Source organism: Chelonia mydas, chromosome 3 (genome assembly GCF_015237465.2).
Source record: "Chelonia mydas isolate rCheMyd1 chromosome 3, rCheMyd1.pri.v2, whole genome shotgun sequence".
Taxonomy (NCBI): Eukaryota; Metazoa; Chordata; order Testudines; family Cheloniidae; genus Chelonia; species Chelonia mydas.
This window is the reverse complement of record NC_057851.1, coordinates 64,165,050-64,192,912: the sequence shown is the minus strand read 5'-3', so window position 1 is coordinate 64,192,912 and position 27,863 is coordinate 64,165,050. Positions and strand designations below refer to the sequence as shown.

Sequence of the window (27,863 nt, the reverse complement as noted above, 5' to 3'; positions counted from 1 at the left end):
AAAACAAATGTCAAACCAACCAGATAGCTTTCTTTGACAGGGTAACAAGCCTTGTGGATGGGGTAGGGAAGTGGTAGCTGTGGTATATCTTGACTTTAGTAAAGCTTTAGACACTGTCTCACATGACCTTCTCAAACAAACTACGGAAATGCAACCTGGCTGGAACTACTATAAGGTTGGTGCAAAACTGGTTGAAAAACCGTTCCCAGAGAGTAGTTATCAGTGGTTCACAGTCATGCTGGAAGGGCATAACAAGTGGGGTCCCACAGGGATCAGTTCTGGGTCTGGTTCTGTTCAATATCTTTATCAACGATTTAGATAATGGCATACAGAGTACACTTATAAAGTTTGCTGACGATACCAAGATGGGAGAGGTTGCAAGTGCTTTGGAGGATAGGATTAAAATTCAAAATGATCTGGACAAACTGGAGAAATGGTCTGAAGTAAACAGGATGAAATTCAATAAGGACAAATGCAAAATACTCCATTTAGGAAAGAACAATCAGTTGCACACATACAAAATGGGAAATGACTGCCTGGGAAGGAGTACTGCGGAAAGCGATCTGGGGGTCATAGTGGACCACAAGCTAAATATGAGTCAACAGTGTAATATTGTTGCAAAAAAAGCAAACATTCTGGGATGTATTAACAGGAGTGTTGTAAGCAAGACACGAGAAGTAATTCTTCTGCTCTACTCTGATTAGGCCTCAACTGGACTATTGTGTCCAGTTTTGGGCACCACATTTCAGGAAAGATGTGGACAAATTGGAGAGAGTCCAGAGAAGAGCAACAAAAATTATTAAAGGTCTAGAAAACATGACTATGAGGGAAAATTGAAAAAATTGGGTTTGTTTAGTTTGGAAAAGAAGATTGAGTGGGGACATAATAGTTTTCAAGTTTGTAAAAGGTTGTTACAATGAGGAGGAAGAAAAATTGTTTTTCTTAACCTTTGAGGATAGGACAAGAAGCAATGGGCTTAAATTGCAGCAAGGGAGGTTTAGGTTGGACATTAGTGAAGGAACAAATATGGACACCATGTAGAATCAAGCACGTGGGTTTATTATGCACAGCGCTGACGGAGCGTCACCTCGCTTATTAGGCTCAGAGACACTGCCAAACAATTGATTACAATGGATTATATGGCTTTTCCATGGGCGGAGAGAAATGACAGGGTAGGCAGTCCTAAACCCCTTGATAGATCTAGCAGCAAGACAAGATAAGCACAGTAGCCAATGGTCAAAAGGTTACATAATGTTTCCGCCCATGGTAATTAGTACACAGGTGTTTTCCATTAAACAATATATAGAGTGTGTTAGTATAAAATATATATGTTGAATTCTGTTTTGGGATCCACATGAATGAAGTAGCTCCCCTGATTGTCCAACAGGTACACCCCTAGGAGTTAAAGCAAAAGGACAAATGAAAAGTATATAGCAATAAAGATTGTCTTTTAATTATTCATTTGTGTTTCTAAGGCAGGCACTGGCAATGGCTTGGAGGAGAGGTGCACATCTGTGAAAGGAAGGATATCATATCTCATACTGATATGTTTGAACCTCTTCCATAAACTCAAGGCTGGTGTGTGGGAAGGCACCTCTTCTACAGAAGAAACAGGGCCCCTTTCATTTCTTTGGTCTGTTTGCAACTTTGAGATAAACCCCCAATTATAATTTCCACCTGGCTTCTTGCTGACCAAGCTTATCTTAGCAAAAAGCAAGGTTGTCCTTTGTTTGTTCCGCTTCTTAGCTAATATTGTTCACTCTTTTTGCTAGGCCTCTGTCTTCTTGACCAAACTCTGGATTTTGGGTCTGTAAAAAGAGCTGACACAGTCTATATATCAGGTTGTAACATAAACAGCATATGGATTTTAGCCCTTCAATTAGGAAAAACTTCTTAACTGTCAGGGTGGTTAAGCACTGGAATAAATTGCCTAGGGAGTTTGTGGAATCTCCAGCACTGGAGATTTTTAAAAGCAGGTTAGACAAGCACATGTCAGGGATGGTCTAGATCATTAGTGCAGGGGACTGGAATAGATGACCTCGCAAGGCCCCTTCCAGTTCTAGGATATAAAGTCAGAGTCAACAAAATATTTATCCTATTTATCTGCACCATTAGTATTGCAACTGTGGGAGCCAGATAAAGACACTGATCAAAATGGATGCCAAACATATTTCTTCAAAACTAATTTTAGTAAAGTTAATTAGGACCATCTTCTGTACAGAAGGGAATAATTTAACATTTTGGATAAAGCAGGAAATTATATGGCAGAACAGAGATACTGTCATTGCAATGAAACTCATCCACTGCCAGTTTAAGTTGGTTCATTTCTAGCAACTATTTGTCTGTCCATTCAGAATCTAGGTGAAAAATGTTATGCTTTTATGAATACAGCTCTGCATAAAGCCTATTGTATAGATAAAGTGTATTTCCTTTCACTTGGATTTTGTTGTATTCCCTCCCTGGGGCACCTCTGAGGCAATACTTCCCCGCTCGCAAGTGCGGAGTCTGCATAACAAGAGAAAACTTAAGAGTAGAAGGAATTCAGCATTAATTCAGAAAAACATCACAACAATGATTTCAAAAGCATGGAGACACAAAGTAAACACTCACCCCACAATATCTTGAGCGGTGTCCTCAGTTTCCCAGCTCTTGGTATGAAAGTTCAGACGTGCCCCTCCCCTTTCCCTCCACTGGATTGCCCTCGGTTTGTTGTTAGGTCAACAAAGCCAGAATTTGGGGGTGCATTCGTGTGAGTTCACTTCCCACTTCTGGAGTGGATATGTGTCGAGCAATGCCACTGCTGCCGCTTGCTGCTGATCACCACTGATCACCTCTGCCTGTTGATGTGATGTGTTCTGAGGGGTCTGTGCCCCAGCTTTTAGTGATTCTTGTGTGTAGTAGGAAACCTCGCTGCTGCTGCATTCTGTCTCTCGCCACACTACTGTCTCCATACCAGGTTTAGGATTCAGCCCCCTAGAAGAAAAGGGCTCTAACTTGAGTCTGATCACCTCTCTTTAAATATTGGAAGGGAGAGCCAAGGGATATCTAACAGAGTCTGTGGCACAACTAGATAGGAACAGCTATTCCCACCACCTCGGACTTTCACTTGGCATCACTATCCCCTGCTTAGCAAATGAGGTTCAAGTTAGAGTGACCCCTCTTCAATTAAGACATGTTAAGTACAGTTTTGCTGCCCTTTAGTCATACATAAAGATAAAAACAATTTATTACCCTTGCAGCCAAAACGAAAAGTGAAGTTTAACCCAAAACAGCCAAAATTGATAACTTTAGCAAAGCAGGTTTGTCAGATGATCACCTAGACCAGGGGTTCTCACAACACATTTTTGGTGGCTGCACTCTGACTTTTGCTGGTGGCCACTCTGATAATTTTTCCTAAAATACATAATTTACTTTATGTGCATTTTATTTTTGTTTTTTTCCAAGACACATCCAAGTGCTGACCCATCTCTGTCCCTGCCTCCGACGGCCCTTCAGCAAGAGTCTGCCCCAGGGAAGCTGGGTCAGAACTCACCAGCTGGCTGCAGAGCCCCAGGCATCTCACGCCCTGGCTGGGCAGAAGCAAGGGAACTGCCCAGGGGAGAGCCCTGGTGACTGAACACCGCAGCTGCCTCCACAGACAAGAGCCGCCTCGGGTGCCAGGCACACCGGCCCCACAGGTTTCCAGAGGCACTACCCAGAGCCCCCAAAGCGTCTGTGCAGTGCAAGGCACCAATCCCTGCTGGCAGCACCAGTGCAAACACCAAGATGGTGCATCTCACTGCCCTTGGCAACAGCTATTCAGGAGCAACAGCTGGGCGCTGCTGGGAAGGAGTGCTGGTTTCGGGGAGGGTAGAGTGGGGCTGTGAGTCGAGCCATTCCGGGGGCAGCTGAAACTTTAACTTGTGCCCCTCCGCTATCAACATATACAGTTTGGGGAAGCAAGGCCCTCTATACCCCCCCACCCCACCCCAGTCTCTGCCCATGCTTTGGAGGCTGCTGTGGTAGTAAAAAAAAAAAAAAAAAAGCCTCTGGTGGCCACATTTGAGAAATGCTGACCTAGACACAGCAACCTACTTCACCTAAGTGAATACAGTCGGCTCCTGAAATTTCTTCCCCCAGTTCATCAATAGATGGCAGGCAAGAGCTTTCAGACCTTGGCTTACAATAAAGGGTTTATCATGGCACCGCTGTGCTTGTCAGTAGGATACTATATGGGGCACCATTGCTAATGCCAGTTGCTGTAATATAGGTACACATTTCTAATGTTTCTAATGCACAGAGGGCCTCACTGAACTAATTCCTGCAAGCTATTCTGACAGCAAGGGAAACAAAGTTCTAGCCACTGGAATGAGGTGTAAGAAAAAAGGCACTTGACCTGGAGAGTAGGTCACAAGCTTTGGGCAGAAGGATGGCTGTGAATAGTGCTGCCAAGATACAAGCAGCAATCATGAGGAAAGACTAATGAAAATGGTAGGCACAGCAGGCAAATGGTTACAGGATGAAAGACTTGAGAGGTTGAGAACTAATGATTTCCCTGATACTAAGAACCCCATTTGAAGAGACAATTGGGAAGAAAGCCTTTCCCCAACCATTTTAGAGCAATGTGCAGCTGAGCAAGCCATATCTCCTGAAATGCCTGCCTTTCATTTTAAGTTGGAATCAGCTGGTGAAATATATACTTCATGACAGACCAAACTGAAAGAATTAGAACAAGTCTAATAGTAATTACCTTTCTCAATTCGTGTGTGTCTAATATTCATAGAATCATAGAATATCAGGGTTGGAAGGGACCTCAGGAGGTCATCTAGTCCAACCCCCTGCTCAAAGCAGGACCAATCCCCAATCAAATCATCCCAGCCAGGGCTTTGTCAAGCCTGACCTTAAAAACTTCCAAGGAAGGAGATTCTACCATCTCCCTAGGTAACGCATTTCAGTGTTTCACCACCCTCCTAGTGAAAAAGTTTTTCCTAATATCCAACTTAAACCTCCCCCACTGCAGAGACAAGTACTCAAAGTTAAGAAATGCAGAATTAAAGCTTCCTGCACAACCTTGATTTGGCCCCTTTGTGCATATATATTATGATGTGGTCTTTAATTAAATGATCACAGAGTTTTTCACAGGACCCCTGACATTCAGTACACAGGATGGACAATTCTCACCTAGTGAGGAGCTATTTAGTATTTTGTTCAATATATTGTTCAATAAATGGCATCACGCCTTATTTACTGAACACTAAGCACGCCCTGCCCTGAAAACAGTATTATTGATTTCCTTGTGAGCTTTTCTCTGGTGTTCATCACCATATTATCTGAGTGCTTTACAAATATTAAGCATCTTCACAAAACCCCTGTGAAACGATGGGCTAGTATTATCCCCATTTTACAGATGGGGAAATAAGGCACAAACAGATTAAGGTCAAAAGAGTCCACTAATTGTGAGTGGACAATTTGAGATGCCTAAAACCTGACTTTTCAGAGTACTTAGAATTATATAACACTTTCTATGTTCAAAGCTCCCACAAACCTCAGTTGCAGTGGAGAGTGTGCAACACTTCTGCAAGTCAGAGACGAGAATCTCAGGACATCCAGAAAATAAGGCACCTTCAACTAGTGAACACCTACGAAAAGTTTGGTTTAAGTAACTTAACTAGCACAGAGAATATCTGTGGCACAGGTAGAATAGCATGCAGTTCTCCAAGGAAGCATTCAACTGTCTTAACACACCTAAGTTCTACAACAAATGAAGAAGGGGTCCTACAGACAGCTTCCTTCATGACACAACTTGATTCATCTTCAAAGCAGGTCCATCCTGTGCACTGAATGAAGCAGCTTCTGTGGAGGAAAACAGTATGATCATGTAATTAGAAACTATCATCATAATTAAAGATGGCAATGGCAACCTTAATTCTGGCACTTCCTAACTTTTGAGTGCTTGACTTTGCAACCTTACTGGTCTTTTAAGAGTTGTGTGTTATTTGCTAAGGTTTTTAAGAAAAAAAACAAAAAAACCACAGAAATTCCATCATGTGACATCATATTGTGACTTACGTACCTCAACAGCAGGGTTGGAACCTTTATATCCACAAGCCTCTGCCAGCAATAGTAGGTCATCCTCCTTGTGGACCTGCACTAGAGGGAATGAGACACTGATTGTTTGCAGTGGAACCAGGTGAAACTTGCTGTGTTCATTCAAACCTGAAACTTCAGAGATACAAAGCCACAAATGGAAGCCCATGAAAGAGGTCAACTGAACTCTTGCAAACAAACCGCTCTTCATAAAACTCTGCTACACACCAACCTATCAATACCAGGGCAAATGAGAGTGTGGAGAAAAGATTTCAACTTTAGCAGATTACTGGTGATATTTATATTTCTTCCCCTTTATGTGATTGGTAAAAATGTAAACAAACAAGGTTAAGAACAGGAAAAATCATGTCAGAGGGGAAAAAAACCCTAGATGAACTATACAGACCACTAGAAAATGGTGTATCTAGGTGTATCTGTGATAACTTCAGCTAAACTATAAACTCCAACCCCAGACTGTAGTGAAAGAGATAGAAGCCTGTAGTTTATAGGACCCCATGTCATTCTCCCTTTCCGAACTATGAAGCTTCCACTGGAAAATGAGATGGATGGATATTACTACAAATTGCTTTTCAGTGTAAAACAAGGAAAAAGTTCAGATACAAAAACTGTAAGGGAAAGTAGGGCATCTACAATGGGACACTGTGTGCTCTGGCAATCCTGAAACGTTACGAAAAATGGCAAAGACATAGATGATGGCCCTGACATGCTGTATATCTGAGTTAGTACTGCCACCCAGTGCTGGACATGAGTACATGAACACTGCTACAAGAAGGATGTCATGAAGACAATTGTGGCAAATGAGCAGGAATTTGTTCTTTGTTCTTTGTTCTTTGTTCTTCCAGAGGCAGGCACATCCTTTTTATGGAAAGGGTGTTGCTTATTTGCAGCTGTTGGAACCAACGTCAACCTTCTGTACAGCTGCTTTTGTCCTTCGTAGCCTTCCGTGCCATTTTAAGGGTGGCAACATCTCATCAAAGTGTTGGAGAGCTATATAGTCCAACACAGTTCTGTCTTCTCCACTCCCATACCTGAGCAGTCTGGCTCCCTTTTATAAGCTCCTCCGCCAGGTGGAGCGGGCTCTGCAAGTTTGGTAGAGCAGAGTCACCTGTGCCCTTAATCACACCTGTCCCAGTATGGGGTTTATACACCCCCATCACAGGCAGAAAAATGTGATATTAAAAATGTATTTGAAAATCTTTATTTGCCTTCTGGCTTTTGAAGTTTTAGTGTTCAAGTTTTCAAGCATATTTGCAACCAGGAGGGCTAGAAACTTAGATTCCATTTAAAAAAAAAAATGAAAGCTGAAATTGTTGTATTCATATGACTCCAAGAGCTGGGACTTCAAGAAAACACACTGAGTACCACAAGACACATGATAAAAGGAATCACAAGAGTTGGCCACACTGCATGGCAGTGTTTTCCCAGTGACAGTAAAAAAAAGTTTTACCTTCATTTTCTCATCTTTATGCCCCATGGTCAGTGTCAAAGTTCAGGGCAACTGCTCCTGTATTTCCCCTCAGTGGTTCAGCAAGGCTACCCACGCTCAGGTCCCCAGCTGTTGCCTTTCTAGGTGGAGACACGCACCTCTCTCTCTTCTGACCAAGGTATTCCCAGCCTGCACAGGTCCCTGCCTTGGCTGTGTATTTCCCAGCAAAGAGTCTGTCGAAACAAACCTGCTTGCTTTCTCCTCAGAGCCTGGTAAGAGTAGTTTCTACAGATATGTACCTCACAGTTCTTTCTAAGCAAGCCTGCTTTCTTCTTCAGGTAAAAGGTATTACAGAGAAACATTAAAATAATAAAAGAACCTGCACCTATGCTAATAAGCTCACCAGGAATCACCCCACTTGAGGTTACGAGTTCATCAGAGCTTCGGCTCAGAACAAGCAGTCTTCTGAGGCCTCCCTAGGTGACGTCCTTTCAACCCTCCCCTAAGGAGTGGCGGTCTCCATGGACCAGGGGTCCAGTCAGTTTGCTAGATCAGGAAGAAGACCCTAAGTCAGCTTAGAACCCAGGCTTTTATCCAAGAGTCTTTTCTTTGTCTGTTGGTCTCTGGAAAATCCAGTTTGAATTAGTATATACATATCTCCAGGGGGTGGCTTCAGAAGCGGATATAGAGAAAATACATTAGCATCCCCCTTCCCTAGTAGGGAAGGTATATACAATATCCAACTGCATTTTTAATACAGTGTACCCCAAAGGTATTATCCCTAATTCAATAAAGTTTATCTTCATTCCTTCAGGTTTGTTCAGGATATCATCAGCCTTTTTACAGTCAGCTCTGTATACAGAGTCAGTTCTTGCTTCTGTGCTTGTGAAAGGTTTGTCTGGAAATTAGGCTTTTCCAGTTGTCCAAGTCCCTCCATGCTGTGTGTTTACTCTGTTTCAGCTGCTGCTTTGTTTTCTGGTTAAACACACTTTCTTGCTGTAAGTCACACGACTGACCGCTGCTACCATGTTCCCCTGAGCTGTGTTTCTCGTATAATAATGTGAGTGGACTCCATGTTCTGGAACACTGGGGAAGACTGAAAGAAAGCCAAGGGTAAATGGGATGACCTGGGTAATTATAGGCCTGTCAGCATGACTTCAATCCCAGGCAAGATAGAAGAGCTACTGATAAGTGCTAAATTAATAATGAACTAAAGGAGGAGAATGTAATTAAGACAAATCAACATGGGTTTATGGAAAATAGAACCTGTAAAACTAACTGATTTTTTTTATGACATTATACATTTGGTTCATAAAAGTAATGGTGTTGATATAACTGACTTCTGTAAGGTATTGGACTTGGTGCTGCAAATATTGATTAAAAAACTAGAATAAAATTAACATGGCACTCATTAAATAGATTAAAAACTGTTAACTGATAGGTCTCAAAATATAACCGTAAACAGGGAATTCTCACTGAGTGGGTCTGTCTCCAGTGGGGTCCCACAGGGATCAGTTCTTAGCAAATAGGAGCATGGGCCCCTTTGTCACTTAGCCAACTATGTTATACGTAGGTTGTTAAGTAATATGAACTGTTAACTATTAAATCGTTTGAAAACATTTTGGAGATGGGAGTTTTTACTTATAGAAAAGGTTAAAATGAAGCTAAAAAAAGGTAAAGTAATCAAGTTTAGAGACATTGATAAAATAGTAAATACCTTTTTTTGGTGTACAAGATGCTTTCTTATTTAAGATGCACCCCTTAACATTTTTTTCATTTTTAAAAAACTTGTTATACTTTGTTGCTTCATGCTACTGCGAGCCTTCTTCTTCACCAGGCCAATTATGGATTTTAACTGCAGTATTTGCAGTCTATCCACATCCTGGCTTTCTAGCCACTTAAGACCAATCTCTAACCTTTCAACGGCATCAGCAGCTTTGGGCAATGGCTCCAAGGGTTCTTCGTCACTATCCTCAGGGTTAGACACATTTTCTGAGGCACCAGGTGGTTGAGGGGCAACATTATGAATTATATCTACATCTGGAAGTCGTTCATAGGTTGGACACATAGCATCCACCTCCATCCAGTCTTGATGGATGATTTAGTTGGGGATAGGTCCTGTTTTGAGCAGGGAGTTGGACTAGATGACCTCCTGAGATCCCTTCCAACCCTGATATTCTATGATTCTATGATCAGCTATCCCACTTTGAGCCGTAAGTTCCCTGTAGACTTGTTCTGCCTCCATGGCCTCCTCTTCCGTAAAATTCCAAGTTGTTCTCATCTTCGTCTTCTTCCTCATCTTGGTTGTTGTCGCTTTCAGTGACAAAAGCACTTTTGAGACCACAATGCCAACATTTCTCTAACGTTGATGGAGTGATTCCTAGCCAGACTGTCTCGCCTAAGTTAAATACATCCAGCAAATTCAATTTCTTGATTACATCCATTATGCTACTGTTGTCCTCAACAATTTTCTTTATTAAGGGTTTACGATAGTTCATTTTAAATGTGGCTATAATGCATTGATCGAGGGGCTGTATTTTGGACGTTGTGTTCTTAGGAAGATAGCTCACCTTTATCTTCCCATCTTTGCTGGTTAAGGTCTCAACTGGGGGTGGGCAGGACAGGTGTCAAGTAGAATCAGTGCCTTTGGCTCCAGGTTTTGTATGAGTAGGTGGCTCCGGACAGCTGGTACAAAATATTTATTAAACCATTCCTCGAAAATATCCAATGTCATCCAGGCATTTTTTGAATGGTGATAAATGAATGAAAGCGAATCCATGTTCTTATGGTGGAAAGCCCTAGGTGACCTGGATTTGCCTATGCACAGAGGTTTAAGTTTATGTGAACCGGTTTTATTCACACAGAAAAGTATTGTCACTCTCTCTTTTATCACCTTAAAACCTTCGGCCTTTTGTTCTTCGGTCCTAGAAGCAAGTGTTCTATCCGGCAGCATACGGTAACATAAGCTGGTTTCATCAGCATTATAGATTTGCTCCAGAGCATAGCCACCCTCGATGATGATCTCTTGTAACTTTAGTGAGTATTCGTCGCAAGCTTTTATATCTGCAGAGCATGTCTCTCCTGAAATTGTGACTTGCCGAATGCCATGACATTTTTTAAAACGATTAAGCCATCCACTGCCAGCTTTAAATTTGTTACCTTGATGTGCAGAAGTGTCCTTGTCCAAGCGTCTAAAATCGAGATCCTTCTTCAATTTCCCCGCTTGTTTCCTTATAATGTCGCCGGAAATTGGCGTGCTGTCGGTGTATTCTTGGGTAAACCACGTAAATACTGCTCTACCTAGTTGGTTATCCTGGGCAGTTTTTAGGCACTTCCTTTCCAGGCCTTCACTTTCATCCAGTTCAACTAGCATTGATCGTAATTTTTCCTCATCTTTGATCCACCCTCTTAATGTTGATTCCCCCACTCCTAGTTCTTTTGAGACCTTCGCTTGGCTCATTCCTGATTTCAGTCTGCCCAAAGCTTCCAATTTTTCTGTGACTGTCCATGCCTTTCATTTCCGTGGCTGTGAACTACTTGCCATCATGTCAATGGTATTTTAATATTAATGCTAACAATTTTTTTTAATTGTTTAGAAAATGTGAGCACAGAGCTACAATGGTTCCAAAATACAACTAGTGAGACAATTTAAACTTAGTCTGTACTGCACACAATTTAGAAATGAGATTAAAATAGGCGGGAGAGATGAGAACGCCTAATGGGACCACGGGCAGGCAACATATGTTTACCCCTGCTTTCTCATTGTTGCACATTCATTCCACCACTTTGATACATGCACATTTGTACAGACAATGTACTGTATGTATGTAATTTGACACAAGCCACATTTTAAGAGCTGAGGCACCAACCACAGATGGTTTTGTAACAACGTTAAACTGGCAAGGCGGCAGCAGGTTAGTCAACGACGAAGTTAGACTGAACTCTCCTTTTTGATAAATTAGTCATGGTTATAAATACAAAGGCTATTTTTATTATAACGGCCGTTGAAAATTAGCTACCACCTCGCACATGGTTTTGTTGTCCACAAAACAAATTTAAACTTTCAATGTTTTTAAACTATCAACGGATTTAAACTGTCAACATTATAACTTTAATTAAGACTTGCAGACAAGACTGTTTTTTATGCAATGAAGATCAGTGTGAAAGTTTAAAAATACTGAAAATGCGCTCGGCTTTGTGTTTCGACTTTCGATCCAAGGCAGGCTTGTAAAAACATACATACTGAATTTGTACACGGTAATCATTAAATGTATAAACTGGGATTAAACAGAATAAAAGTATTGTATGTTGTAGATGAGACAAAAACCATTTTTGCTTTACCGCGTTATATCCAAATTCATGTTATATCGGATCATGTTATATCGGGGTAGAGGTGTATTGATATTTAAATATAGACTTAATTCTGCTCAGCCACATTGAGGAAACTACTGAAGTAGTATGGTTGTTCCAGTGTAAAAGATCAGCTTTTAGCTCAGTTTGTTTCTCATTATGACAGTTATTGAGAGCTTAATGTAATGTTCGAAGGTTGTTCATCACTTTATCATAGAATCATAGAATATCAGGGTTGGAAGGGTCCTCAGGAGGTCATCTAGTCCAACCCCCTGCTCAAAGCAGGACCAATCCCCAATCAAATCATCCCAGCCAGGGCTTTGTCAAGCCTGACCTTAAAAACTTCTAAGGAAGGAGATTCCACCACCTCCCTAGGTAACGCATTCCAGTGTTTCACCACCCTCCTAGTGAAAAAGTTTTTCCTAATATCCAACCTAAACCTCCCCCACTGCAACTTGAGACCATTACTCCTCATTCTGTCATCTTCTACCACTGAGAACAGTCTAGATCCATCCTCTTTGGAACCCCCTTTCAGGTAGTTGAAAGCAGCTATCAAATCCCCCCTCATTCTTCTCTTCCGCAGACTAAACAATCCCAGTTCCCTCAGCCTCTCCTCATAAGTCATGTGTTCCAGTCCCCTAATCATTTTTGTTGCCCTCTGCTGGACGTTTTCCAATTTTTCCAAATCCTTCTTGTAGTGTGGGGCCCAAAACTGGACACAGTACTCCAGATGAGGCCTCACCAATGTCGAATAGAGGGGAACGATCACGTCCCTCGATCTGCTGGCAATGCCCCTACTTATACATCCCAAAATGCCATTGGCCTTCTTGGCAACAACGGCACACTGTTGACTCATATCCAGCTTCTCGTCCACTGTAACACCTAGGTCCTTTTCTGCAGAACTGCTGCCTAGCCACTTGGTCTCTAGTTTGTAGCAGTGCATGGGATTCTTCCATCCTAAGTGCAGGACTCTGCACTGGTCCTTGTTGAACCTCATCAGATTTCTTTTGGCCCAATCCTCTAATATGTCTAGGGCCCTCTGTATCCTATCCCTACCCTCCAGCGTACCTACCTCTCCTCCCAGTTTAGTGTCATCTGCAAACTTGCTGAGGGTGCAATCCACACCATCCTCCAGATCATTAATGAAGATATTGAACAAAACCAGCCCGAGGACCGACCCTTGGGGCACTCCACTTGATACCGGCTGCCAACTAGACATGGAGCCACTGATCACTACCCGTTGAGCCCGACGATCTAGCCAGCTTTCTATCCACCTTACAGTCCATTCATCCAGCCCATACTTCTTTAACTTACTGGCAAGAATATTGTGGGAGACTGTATCAAAAGCTTTGCTAAAGTCAAGGAACAACATGTCCACTGCTTTCCCCTCATCCACAGAGCCAGTTATCTCGTCATAGAAGGCAATTAGATTAGTCAGGCATGACTTGCGCTTGGTGAATCCATGCTGACTGTTCTTGATCACTTTCCTCTCCTCTAAGTGCTTCAGGATTGATTCCCTGAGGACCTGCTCCATGATTTTTCCGGGGACTGAGGTGAGGCTGACTGGCCTGTAGTTCCCAGGATCCTCCTCCTTCCCTTTTTAAAAGATGGGCACTACCTTAGCCTTTTTCCAGTCGTCCGGGACCTCCCCCAATCGCCATGAGTTTTCAAAGATAATGGCCAATGGCTCTGCAATCACATCCGCCAACTCTTTTAGCACTCTCGGATGCAGCGCATCCGGCCCCATGGACTTGTGCTCGTCCAGCTTTTCTAAATAGTCCCGAGCCACTTCTTTCTTCACAGAGGGCTGGTCACCTCCTCTCCATGCTGAGCTGCCCAGTGCAGCAGTCTGGGAGCTGACCTTGTTCGTGAAAACAGAGGCAAAAAAAGCATTGAGTACATTAGCTTTTTCCACATCCTCTGTCACTAGGTTGCCTCCCTCATTCAGTAAGGGGCCCACACTTTCCTTGACTTTCTTCTTGTTGCTAACATACCTGAAGAAACCCTTCTTGTTACTCTTAACATCTCTTGCTAGCTGCAACTCCAGGTGTGATTTGGCCTTCCTGGTTTCACTCCTGCATGCCCAAGCAATATTTTTATACTCTTCCCTGGTCATTTGTCCAATCTTCCACTTCTTGTAAGCTTCTTTTTTGTGTTTAAGATCAGCAAGGATTTCACTGTTAAGCCAAGCTGGTCGCCTGCCATATTTACTATTCTTTCTACACATCGGGATGTTTTTTTCCCTGTAACCTCAATAAGGATTCTTTAAAATAGAGCCAGCTTTCCTGGACTCCTTTCCCCCTCATGTTATTCTCCCAGGGGATCCTGCCCATCAGTTCCTGGAGGTTGTCAAAGTCTGCTTTTCTGAAATCCAGGGTCCGTATTCTGCTGCTCTCCTTTCTTCCCTGTGTCAGGACTTTGCTAATAAAGAGGCATTTTTCCACATTTGTTTGTTACATGTGTACTCAGTATCCCAGATACCACATTATACATTTATCAGCAAACTTGATTTCAAATCAGTTTGAATGCATCAGAGCAATTATTTTTGTCACAGAAATTGAGTTTACCTGGTAGGAATCTTTCCCCCTTATGAGTGAAGATAGGCTGAATTTAATTAGTTCATCTAAAGAAGTGTGGAGTTGTAATAATTAAATATTTTCAAAACAAATCTTCAAACACTGAGATAAGATTGCCAATTTAACAGTAAATTGTTTAGACCACTATCACAGGAAGTCAGTGTTAAATAGTTTAGTTGGATCTTTCAAGGGATTACAGAATTTAAGGTCTAATCCACCACACAGGACTAACATTACACATCTGAGTAAAGCTAATCACATGCACAAGGATTTTCAAGACTGAGCACTGTATGTGTAACAATAAAATAATAATTTTAGTTATGGGCCTGACTCAACCCCCGCTGAAATCCCCAGAAAGGCTCCCTTTGATTTAAAAAGTATTGGATCATTGGCTAGAGCAAAAATATACAAAGGAAATCTAGCTTCATGTTTTAAGGCACAAACCAATTACTTGTGATAGTTGAGAAAGAATTTATCATCCCCTCCAAATAACCATTCAGTGTGTCACATGCATTAGAAGAAGTTTGCCTCCTTCTGAAACATCAAGTATTTGTCACGGTCAAAGGCCGAGTGCTATAGAAAACAGATCAGTGGGCCAATCCAGTATGGCAAATTAAAAAGATTAATGGTTTGGTTCTATTATAGTAGCTCTTACAATTGATTATTCCTAATAATATTCTGGACCTAATTAGAAGTCAAAAAGCTCAAAGTTACTAACTATCCCTAACTCATCCTATTGTGTCTGAGATTTACTAAGTACAGTATGTTGCTTCTAAGCAACACTATCTCTTAGATAAAATACCAGATCCTCCAAATTTCAGCTTTAACTTGCTCTATTTCTATACTTCCTTTGCCTCAAAAGGTTAGTAAATTTTGAAGGTTGTGGGTGAGGCTCAGAGGGTTCCATATGCATCTTTCAAATTTAACCCCAATATTATTTTAACATATTTGAAAAAGGCTATTGAAGGGTCCATCTGGCAGTTCTCGCAAGGTCAGTTGTCTTATCTGCTTCAGGCATTGGTCCTGCAGGGAGAGACACTGTTCTTCTTCAGTTGGATGTAGGTGCCTTTGCTGGAAAATATTGTGAGGTAGGTGTTAGTGTCAAGGATGGCGGGTGGATATTAGTCTCATTTCTCTGCCAATAGTCAGTGGCATGGGGATTTTAGCTGTGGTAGAGAGTTATTGGGGTGGGGTGAGAGCTCAGATGTTCCATCTCTCATACCAGTGTCATACCCTATATCTCTTCCTCTGCTATGGTCATGCTCCCTAAGTGTTGGGTACCTTTGGAGTTTCTGCCTGAAGGCAAATGGCTGTTGCTTCGGGGAAAGCTGCATCTGTATCACTTTGGGGCAGATATAAAGATTGAAGGAAAGCTTTCTATGGTTACATTCTTATATTTGCAACAAACCAGAGGCAAACCGAAGGAAATTGTTGTTATTTTTTCAGTTTCCTTCAAGAAACAAGAGACTTCACTGCAAAATGCACACACTGGACCAGCTGCAGCATGCCACCACGTTACCTCACCATCTGCTCATCAGGTACAAATTACTTTCATCAGCCTTTCTGAATATCCCAGCTAAGCATAGCCCATGACTATACATAATTATGTGACTGGAATTTCCAAATATATGAGTGATTCACACAAGCTCTGAAAATTCCCTACTAAAACTGCACTGTGCATTCATCTATCTACCTGGTTTAGACGGTATGTTTGATTTTTGAAAATCTGACTGCAGAATACCCCATGGCCTATATTATGTATTTCTAAGAGATGTAGACCCCACCCTAAACCCCAAATCCAAACACTGCCAGACTCAGAGGAAGTTTGGATCTGATTTCTGATAGGATTTGAGCTACTTACATTGTTTTTTGCAAGGTTAATGCCATGAACAAGACATCTACTTACTGCAATACCTTGGGAAAATAACTGGAGAAATACAAACTACTGAAGGTTAAAAAGACTAATGGTGTTAATGTGTCTCATTAATTGGTGGGAATGTAACCTACTTAACTCAGTGATGCTGAGGAGTTTACTATTGCTATAAGCGAAGGGTACTTGGTAAACTATCTTGGTGAGATTAATGGATCTTCACCCATTAACTGGACTGGATTGGAATCCCCAAGTGCCATAAGGACTAGCATAATGGCTCCTAGGACACTCCTCCCTTGGAGGAGGCATGGTTGGAGCACTACTGCATGCAGCCAATCCCTGGCTGGTGAAATGGCCCATGGGGAAGTTTGTTTAAAAAATTTTTTTGACCAGCTGTAACTACTATCCCTGTTTTACAGGTAGGGACAGAGACACAGAGAAATTGTATTTTTTCCAAGGTCACACATGAAGTATGTCTCAGAGCTAGGAATCAAACCTAAATCTCCGGAGTTACACCCCATGCCTTAACCATAAAACCATCTTTGCCCTAGACAGCCTGACATTGGTATTAATTATTGTTGTATTAATTTCAATGTGTTATTCATTGCATTTGTTTATTTTTGTCCTTTCTTGGGGGGAGGGGAAAGAAAAGAACTGAGGGGATATCCTAGTCCAACATCATCACTGAAAGAAGGATATGGTCTCCAAGCATAATCCCAGACAGCCTGGCATGCCACTGCAGTCCCCTGCTTCAGTTTCCCTCCAATTGTCAGAATAATTTACACACCACTACCCAGAGTCATTAAACAGTATTTCCCCTCTCCTGGTATTGGAATTGTTACTATTTATGCAGGGTATTACCTCATCACTAGTTTAATCAAAAATTATTTTATTAAATCCAAAGGCCAAAAGATATTTACACAATTGCTCTAAACATGCCTAAAAAGTCCAAATAATAAGCAATTTACTACATCCAAACAGCAATAAAACATTTATAAGCATTTGATCAACATACTTACAAAACAGGCTGAACCTAGAGGTGTTTCAATTGATATTGGTCAGCTCCAACTTGGTCAGGCAGGTATTAGCAATGAACCCTTTAAGAGTTTACTGGTTTTATATCTTTTAACAAACAAGGGATGTCACTGCCAATTATCAGACCTTAGCTAAGGCCAGATGAAGGAGTTTCTTTTATAGCCAATAACTTACAGCAACTGGTACCCAGTTAACAATGTTTTATTTCTATTACTTCAGTCCAAAACTTAAATAAGGTAACACTGCTATTTCACAGGATCAGTGCCAGTTTCACACAAATCTTCTTTCTTATGATCTCATTCTTTTTGGTTACATCCTTTGGGCCATACTAATATCCCAACTCAATTTAAAACCATAGTTCACCCAAATTTGTGGGACTATATTCCTACACCCAGGGTCTATCTATTAAACAGTTTCCAGCTCCAAAAACAGTCCCTACTACATCCCCATTTAGGTTGGAGACTCCATCATCCTTCTCAGGATTGTGTGGTTCCAGTGCTGGGCTCCCTAGCCTACCCCAAGCCTTCCCTTTATGTTCAGGGTTTTCACAGCTGTTGTTCTGGGACCTGTGACATCTCCGAGTTCTTCGTCTCTGCAGCTCTCCTTAACTGGAGTTGGAGCCAAGTCATCTGACCATGCTCTTGATCCTTCCCAGGTGTCTAATAACCCCAAACGCTTATCTGGGGCCTCAGGGAGAGAGGGGAGCCTTGTCCCATCCACTCTACCAGGCTCCTGGACCCAGGCTGTCCCTTAAAGGAACAGTGGCCTGAGTTTTCCTACTCCTTCCTCGACCATCTACCCCTCGCCCAGTGTCTGTTTCAGTTATTCTTTCAGTACTTCATTCACTTTCCTTGGGCACCTGGCGAAGATGATGAAATAACTGGCCTCTCAGATTGCCTCCGCTGGCCCTAAAGGGCTGTTACCCCATTACAATCCCCAAGAGCCTGATTGCCACACTAGGCTAGAAGGACTCTATTGTTGAGAAAGGAAAATTTCAGAAAGCCTCATTTGGTTTTCTGGGGCCATTGAGAAAGGCTGACATCTCCCTGAGAATATGGATCAGCTTCTGTGCTCTTGTAGTCTAGGAGACCCATTGCAGAGCTTTCATGGATCAGCAGCCCCAGAAACTAACTTTGGCTTGATCAAACCCTTTAAGGAGAAATAAATTCTTCAGCATCTGCTACAAAAACAGACAGTTTTCCACTATATAATAATATCTTCCCATCTCTGTAGCCTACTCTAACTGTACGTAATCCAACAACTATATAGCTTGTCTTAAACTGCCCCCTAGAGGTGACAAAAACTGATCTTAATGTCGAAATCAATAAAGGCAACACATTTATGAAAGAGCTATTATGAATAGGCAATCATGCCCTGTAGTTATTCAGCTGTATTTCTTTTTCTATTAATTGAAAAAGAAATCTAATTGTCCAGCAATACTACATTTTATTCCATGTCAAGAAAATAGCTTCTTTAAATTCAAATAATGTAAAATAAAAATCAGTCAGTCATATTTTCAAGATTAGAAGACAAATCTACATTGATCTAAGGTAGCTATTTCAATCTGTACTTTCTTCAGTCAGCTGCACAAAACAGAGATAATTGACTTTAAAGAGGCATCTAGATCAAGTACCTCTGATTAGAAATGAGCCTGTATTGATCTTAATCAATTGTTTTTACAGTTATGCAGCAGTTTCACCTTGAAACAGTTTTTTAAAGTTTTAATGTCTCCTTATTACTATCAACGTACCAGTGGCACTACAAAGGTAGTCCCCAAGAAAACAATGACCACAAGCTCTTTGTTTCTGTATCAGGAATTTATCATTTCTGTCCCAATTTTTAAAAGTAGGTTTATTAAAAAATTTTAATTTGAAATAATGAATTAGCCCTCACTTGGGCCTTTATGGTTCTGCAGAATCCTATTGTCTACTTGAATCAAAAAGAAACTGGTATAATGGAAAGAAAAGATGAATTTGGGGGAGAAATGTTTTCCATTTGTGAAAACAGCCTTGTACTTTCATGAAGAAAAATTGATGCAGCAAATCATTTCACTACTTTGCAAACCTTTGAAAAATCTTTTTCTTTTCTAGTGTCACTGCTGAGAAGAATTTTGTTGAATATCTCTAGCTGAGGACATATATTACACCTAGGAAAAGGAAGCATTCTGTTTAGGGGAGATAAAAGGACTACAGCATGATAATAATTATACATAGACAGACATCTGTCTGTCTATGGCAGATGAAAGCTTAATTACACACTGATCAGTTGCAAGATGGTGGTGAAGTGTTCACTTGGCTGGCTGAAGGCCAGAAGCTGCTGTCTACAGAACCATCATTTGACAGCATTTATAATGCCATTCATGTCATTAGGGCATGCAGTGTTCTAAACAATATATGTGAGGATAAGGAGAAATTACTTTGGTCATGATTTAAAGGTAGTGGGTCTCAACCAGGGGTACGTGTACCCCTGGGGGTATGCAGAGGTTTTCCAGGGAGTACATCAACTCATCTAGATATTTGCCTAGTTTTACAAGCTACATAAAAAGCACTAGCAAAGTCAGTACAAACTAAAATTTCATACAGACAGTGACTTGTTTATACTTCTCTAGATACTATATACTGAAATATAAGTTCAGTATTTATATTCCAATTGGTTTATAATTATATGGTAAAAATGAGAAAATAAGCAATTTTTCAGTAATAAAGTGCTGTGACACTTTCATATTTTTATGTCTGATTTTGTAAGCAAGTAGTTTTTAAGTGAGGTGAAACTTGGAGTACTCAAGGCAAATCAGACTCCTGAAAGGGGTACAGTTGTCTGGAGAGCCACTGCTTTAGAGAAACAGGCTGCCAGAAAATGAACCAGCTGGAGCTAGAAGCAGGACAGCTAAGGAAGTAAGGGATGCCTTGTGTTTCCACATCCTTAGCTTGGATAGGGAAACGGAGGAAGGGGAAAATGAGATCACCTGAGCATTACTATAATGCACTGTGTCAACGGGCCTATGAGATGACTGTGTTCCTGTGTATGTATTGTTATAGTGTGACTGCATTAAAATATCGATGTTTTGAAGTTCTTCTATCTGTCTTGTCAAAAGTCATTGAACAGCAAACTATTTTGAACAACAGTGGCAGTCCAACTGCCACAAAGTAAATGCAGTGCAAAAGTGAACAAGACTAGCAGTCCAGCTGCCTCAGGACAGTGCAGCTGAGGCTATGTTCGTTCCTCTGCTGTGTTCTCCCATGACTATTCCCCTGGTCTGTTCCTTCACCTCCTCCATGAACAGGTCCTGGGAGTCTTGGGTGAGATAGGACAGGCTGTACATAGAAGTGGCGAGCACCTGCTCTGCCTCAGCTTAGACCATGGTGGCTGGCACCAGCCCCTGCTCCAGCTCCTTCTCTGCACTCAGTGACCCACGAACATTCAAAGAATCATAGAAATGTAGGGCTGGAAGGGTCTTCAAGATGTCATCTAGTCCAGTACCCTGAGGCAGGTCCAACTATCCCTTCTCCATCCCTGACAGGTGTTTGTCTAACCTGCTCTTAAAAACCTCCAAAAATGGTTGTTCCTCAACCCCATCCTCTTTATAACAGCCCTTAAAATATTCCCTAAGCAGCTAAGTTTCAGGCATGCACACTGTTGCCTCATGCTAGGTGTTGAGATACCTATTTATACCTAAACCCCAGCACTCTTCCACCTACCTGTGGGGCCTGATTCTGTAGGTGTGCTCGGAGGCCACCTAACCCCCCCACAAAACACGCCAATGGTTAGGGTACTCAGCTTGCCTTGGGAGACCCCAGTTCAATTCGCTCCTCTACCTGATGAGAAGAAGGAATTTGAACAGGGATCTCCCAGGTGAGTGCCCTAACCACTGAGTTATGGGATATTCTGATCTGGGTCTCCGTCAACCTCTCCTGCTGAAGTTGTTCCACTTCAGTTAAATATTAATTGAGCCAAAGACTGACTCCAGCAGATAGGGCACCCACCTGAGAGGTGTGAGGCCTCTGTTCAAATCCCTTCTCTTCATCAGGCAGAAGGGGAGAATTGGACTGGAGTCTCCCACCCTGGATGAGTGCTGTAATCACTGGGCTAAATATTAGAAAGGATTCCCAACTCCCCTCACTCTCCGGTCAGCTGTTTCATGTGGAGTTAGACACCTGCCTAACTCACTCTCGCAAGAAACAGCATAAGTGCCTAAGCTGCCTGACTCCAGGAGAGGGTTACCCATGGTGGATCTCAAGCACAGATAGGTGCCTCCCTGCAGCCCAGACTTAGGTGACTAACTCGGGGCGGGGGGGGGGGGGGGGAGAGGGGGGGCGCTAAGGCTGGGGTAGGGTTAGGCTTAGGCTTAGGGCCCTACCAAAATTCATGGTCCATCTTGGGTCAATTTCACAGTAATAGGAATTTTAAAATAATAAATTTCATGATTTCAGCTATTTAAATCTGAAATTCATGGTATGGTAATTGTAAGGGTCCTGACCCAAAAACAAATTCTTGGTTGAGGGGGGGTGGGGATGGGTCACAAGGTTATTGAAGGGGTGGGTTGCGGTACTGCTACCCTTATTTCTGCTGCTGGTGGCGGTGCTGCCTTCAGAGCTGGGCAGCTGGAGAGCAGCAACTGCTGGCCGGGAGCCCAGCTCTGAAGGCAGAGCTGCCGCCAGCAGCAGCCCAGGAGGAAGGAGGGCATGGTATGGTATTGCCACCCTTACTTCTGCGCTGCTGCCTGTGGAGCATGGCCTCAGTCAGCAGCTGCCACTCTCCAGCCATCCAGCTCTGAAGGCAGCACTGCAGAAGTAAGGGTGGCAATAGTGTGACCCACCCTAAAATAACCCTGCGACTGCCCTGCAACTCCCTTTTGGGTCAGAACCCCCAATTTGAGAAACGCTGGTCTCCCCCGTGAAATCTGTATAGTGGAGGGTAAAAGCACACAAAAGACCAGATTTCACAGGGGGAGACCAGACACAGCTGTGACGTGTTTTTCATGGCCGTGAATTTGGTAGGGCCCTACCTATACCCCGTGCTTAATTTGTCCCAAGGCTAAGCCCTGGCATCTCTAGGCTTGGCAGTTCATAGCCCCAGCAGTTCTGGGCTTGCCATGTCATTTATGAAAATAAAAAAATTGCTTGAGCCCCAGGAGCTCTTTCACTACAAATTAAGCACTAGCTATACTTCTGTCATAGCCAATGGGAGATGCCAGTCTTAGATGGATTACCACCTAGCTGTGTGCCATCCCTTAGGACTCTGCCAGCAAAGTAAGAGCTGGCAGAGTCCTAAGGAGTTTATCTGGCTGGCTAACAGACTGGGACGGCACACAGTTTAGCACCAACAAGTCCCTCTTTTGCTAAGGCAGAGGGGGAGCAGGGCGAGTTATTCTTGGGGTGTTCAGAAGCGTGCCACAGGAGTGGCGATGGCTAGGAGATGGAAACCTTTAAGTGGGTGCCTTCGGTGGACCACAGCAGGGGAATACAGGTGCCATTGCCCTGACACTGTGACAACGATGTCTAAGTCCATTTGTGGATTTGGGCCAATGTGTTCTAGCAGTCAGGTCTGATTGAGAGTCCAGCAGTGAGGACCTTTAAGCCCCAGAGGACATTCCCTCTGATGTAGTACAGGTGCTTGAGGAGGCAGCAGCTTGCCTCTCACCTGTGGGAGGCACTGTGGGAGTAATACTGAATCAGTGAATTTCCTGGCTCTTCTGACCACATCTCCTTCTTGGCCATCAACACCCATGTTTGAGGTGATGCCACTTTCTGAATAGGACAGTAGGCAGCAACTTTGAGCCACAGCACCCTGATCTCCTGAAAGACTCTCTGCTGCCAGGGACCTCCACCATGGTTTAAACTGGCCCCAAGAGAGATGTCTGCTAGGTACGGTAAAAAATTAATTGTTAAAAGTAAAATGGAGATGAAGAGCCCACAATATAAACTCATATGCCTCAATGATCAACATGGAAACACCCACAATATTTCATATTTTGAAAATGTCCTCTAAAGTACTAGCAAGCAATTTTCTGCACTAGAAACTAACATGTTCTGTCCTTCCTTTCCTTAACATTTTTGATAAGGAAAATAACTGTCAACTGGAGAGGTGGCTCCTGCTGGCCAGTAGGAGCTGTGCCTCAGAAAGAGAAGATCAGATACATAATGATCAAGAGGCACAATTATCCACCATAATCTGACCTGCTTGGTCTGTACTATACCTGCTCCATGTATCGGAGTATATCTTTTTATTTGAGTGGTATTCACGAGGCTCAATGCAAGGCATGCTGCACTTCTGTAAGCCTTGCATTGTTTCTCAGTGCAAGGGTAAGAATGGCTGTTTGGGCATAGCTGTTGGGCAGGTGGCAGGAAACCTCTGCACTCCACAGAGAGGCCTCTCGCTGGCCAGAAATTATGTGGATCAAGTACTCCTGAGGGAATTCTGCACCAAAAAAATACCGCAAATCTTATCTGTCAATAAATAAATGTGGAGGCTCTGACATCACAGTGGGGAGCACAGGCCACTGGCTGCATGGAGGTAGGAGATCACCCTGCAGCCACCCCTCAGGACATGAACTCAGTGGGAAAGCTGTATCCGACCCTGTCAAGGCTGAATCCCCACTCTGGCATGCTGAGTACAGAAGCTGGGGGCCCACAAGGATTCTAAAAATTAATACTGGTCACTCCAGGCTTGTATTACACTCCCAAGGTTACAGCTTTTCTCTGACCTTGGTTGGTAAATGCCAGCACCCAAATGTAAAAAACCCCCTTTTGAACCCAGAAAGGAGCACTTGATGATCCCTCCCTGTGGGATACCCTCAAGCCCTTTAACCACCCCCTCCGGGGAAGAGCTGAAAAAGCCACAGCTAATCTCCTTTGTTTTCTACCAGCTAACCAAGCAACATGTCTTAGAACACCAAAAATCCAATCCTGTTTTTTAAAAAAGTAAATTTTATTAAAACAAAGAGAAAATACATCTAGAACTTAGGCATTTGCTAGATATTTTTTTTTTTTTAAAGAGCAATTCCAAAAATTAAGCACCCAAATTAGCTTTCTTGGGGCTTCAGCTTAAAGGTTACAAGCACACAAAAGCATCAGGGATTAGCACAGAGGAGATCCACAAGCCAAAATAAGAAATAAACCTGATAGCATCTGTCTAAACATTCCCTATCCAAATTATTCCTTCTGGATATGGAAAATACTTTTTCATACCTGGTTCAAACCTTACACAGCATTTCTGCTTATAGATGTTCCTGCAGCCCATAGAAGAACAGCAGACAAAGGGAAAGTTTCTTTCCCCATTTTAAAAATTTCTAGCCTTCCCATTGGCTCTTTTGGTCAGGTGCCCACTTTTTTCTTTACATGGGGGACTTTTTAACCCTTTACAGGTAAAGCAAGTAGAGAACAGCTACCAAGAGGGATTTTACAGCTAACTGACTAGGTGGGTGTCCATCAAAGGGAGCTTCCCCGCCCTTTATTTATCACAGACCTTGACACAATGCAAGGGCCACACCTGCCCCAGAAAAACCCTGGGAACCTGCCGCTCTGTTCCAGGTGTGGGCAGACACATTGGGCCCAGCAGGATCCAAGTGTGGAGGGGCTTAGTGGGGGCGGATCCAGGTGTGGGGTGAGGTTTCTGGGTGGGGCAATCTGGGTGCAGGCAGCTCAGTGGGGAGTCCAGGGGCAGGGGGGATCTGGATGCACTGGGCCTTGCAAGGGGTGGGGGTTCTGGGTGGAGGGGCAATGGGACTCTGTAGGAGGGTCCAGGTGAAAGTAGTTGGGGCTCAGCTCATTGAGTCTGGGTGTGGGGGGATGGGGCTCAGTAGGGGGGTCTGGGTGTGGGTAGCTCAGCAGGGGGTTCTGGGTGCTGGGGAAGTGGGGGTCCAGGTACAGCTGGTTGGGGCTTGGTGGTGGGGTCTAGGTGCAGGGGGACTCTGAATGCAGGGGATGAGGCTCAGGGGGGTGGAAGTCTGGATGCAGAGGGTTGGGCTCATAGAGGTGGGGGTTCAAGTGCTGGGGTTCAGTTTGATCTGGGGGTAGGGATCTGGATACAAGGGAGTGGGGGAAGGCAGGGTGCTGGAGGACTCTGGCTTGGAGGGATGGGGGATGCATGCGGGAGCAGCTCCCCATACTGTAACTTCTCTTTCCATGGCTGAAGAGTGATAGTGGCAGAAAGTGGGGTGGGGAAGAGGGGGCAGAGCTTCCTTCAGCTGGGGGAAGCTTCTGGGGGTGGGTCTGACCCAGCTGCTCCTTGCAGGGGAAGAGCAAGTCCTGTCCTTCCCCTCTCCCTCCACTCCTCCCCCACCCTAGCCCAGCTAGGACTAGCAGGGGAGCCCGGTGCAGGATAGGAGCCACCAGTCAGGGGATCTCCAGCCCCCTCTACGCCACAGTGATTTATCTCTCCACCAGCTGCTCCAAGCACCTGAAATGACATACCCACGTTGCTGGGGGGGGGGGGGGGGGGCATATGACCACTCTTGTGGCTTCCCTGTCAGAAAGTCCTATTTCTGCAGGGAAGCAAAGAAATCTGCAGGAAACATGAATTCTGCACCTGTGCAATGGCACAAAATTCCCCGCAGTGAGCATGTGGAGTAGCTGCTACAACTATTTCAGCCCAGAGTTTTGGCATTAAAATTTGCTACCTCCACATCTTCCATGTAAATCCCTAAACAAAACCCAATTACTCTCCTTGAGGGGGAAGTGGGGCATATTTCACCCTAGCCAAAGATTTACAAGTAACTTACTTAAAAAATAAGTTAAATTGGTATTTTGCATTTTTTCTAAAGTTACTAATATTAGGTTTATAAAGGTAGTATTCCCTGCAAAATGGCAAATTGGCATTACTGTTTGTGTGTCTGACTTGCATTTAAAAACAAAAAATTCCATTTTATATTCCTGGGTTTTCATTACTGTACTGGATACTTAAACTGCTTTTCTTTTTTTTTTCTTTTTTTTTTAATTTATCCAGAGGAACAGCTTCAACAGGATAAACTGAGGGAGACCCACCTCAAGCTATGACCCCTAGCCTAGTGGTTAGGGCACTCACCTGAGTGGTGGCAGATCCTGTTCAAATTCCTTCTCATCAGGCAAAGGAGGGACCCATGGCTCACCCACATCCTGGCTAAACACCCTACCTTAACCACTGATCTAAAAGTTGAGGGAGCTCTTCCTTCTCCCCACTCCCCGCTTGCAATAAATGCTTTAAGTGCTGTCACTGTGCTTCTATGGTCACAACTGAAGACCAATTTCATCAAATAAAAGGGTTCTTCTGATCCCAAAGGACCAGCCACATACCCGGGTCAATACATTAACTCAGATCTTACCCAATAATCACGCTGTTGCCAATCCTTTATCTAAAATCTAACGGTTTATTTTATGGCTGTCAATTAATCTGTTAACTCATGAGAATAACTCAAAGTAATTGCACTTTTAATCGCACTGTTAAACAATAGAATAACAACTGAAATGTATTCAATATTTTGAATGTTTTTCTACATTTTTGTATATATTGTACTGTGTTGTAATTGAAATCAGTGTATATTACAAATATTTGCTCTGTAAAATGATAAACATTTTTTTTTTTTCAATTCACCTCATACAAATATTGTAGTGCATGCAGTCTGTCATGAAAGTGCAACTTACAAATGTAGATTTTTATTTTTGTTACATAACTGCACTCAAAAACAAAACAATGTAAAACTTCAGAGCCTACAAGTCCACTTGGTCCTACTTCTTGTTCAGCCAATCACGAAGAGAAACAAGTTTGTTTACATTTACAGGAGATAATGCTGCTCACTTCTTATTTACAATGTCACCAGAAAGTGAGAACAGGCATTAGCATGGTACTTTTGTAGCTGGCATTGCAAGGTATTTACGTGCCAGATATGCTAAACATTCGTATGCCCCTTCATGCTTTGGCCCCGATTCCAGAGGACATGTTTCCATGCTGATATTTGTTTTTATTTTTTTAAAAAAGTGTTAATTAAATTTGACTGAACTCCTTGGGGGAGACTTTTATGTCCCCTGTTCTATTTTACCCGCATTCTGCCATATATTTCACGTTATAGTGATCTCAGATGATGACCCAGCACATGTTGTTCATTTTAAGAACACTTTTTCACAGCAGATTTGACAAAACACAAAGAAGGTACCAAAATGAGATTTCTAAAGACAGCTACAGCACTCGACCTAAGATTTAAGAATCTGAAGTGCCTTCCAAAATCTGAGAGGGATGAGGTGTGGAGCATGTTTTCAGAAGTCTTAAAAGAGCAATGCTCTGATGCGGAAGCTACAGAACCCGAACCACCAAAAAAGAAAATCAACCTTCTGCTGGTGGCATCCGGCTCAGATAATGAAAATGAACATGCATCGGTCCTCACTGCTTTGGATTGTTATCCAGCAGAACCAGTCATCAGCATGGATGCATATCTTCTGGAATGGTGGTTGAAGGGACATATGAATCTTTAGCACATCTGGCACATAAATATCTTGTGAAGCCGGTTACAACAGTGTCATGAAAATGCCTGTTCTCACATTCAGGTGAC

At 42.9% G+C, this 27,863-nt stretch overlaps 1 long non-coding RNA gene across 2 annotated transcripts; it reads right to left on the bottom strand.

Moving 5' to 3' along the window:
- Window positions 1–926: 926 nt before the first annotated feature.
- On the bottom strand, window positions 927–26,864 carry LOC122464992. Of its 2 annotated transcripts, XR_006289478.1 has the most exons (4): window positions 24,532–26,864; window positions 6,053–6,124; window positions 2,611–2,973; window positions 927–1,395 (listed from the first exon to the last, which is right to left on the bottom strand). It is a non-coding gene; the product is annotated as an uncharacterized LOC122464992 (long non-coding RNA). The 2 variants fall into 2 exon arrangements; XR_006289477.1 differs by lacking the exon at window positions 24,532–26,864 and having other exon boundaries at window positions 6,053–9,412.
- Window positions 26,865–27,863: the final 999 nt, after the last annotated feature.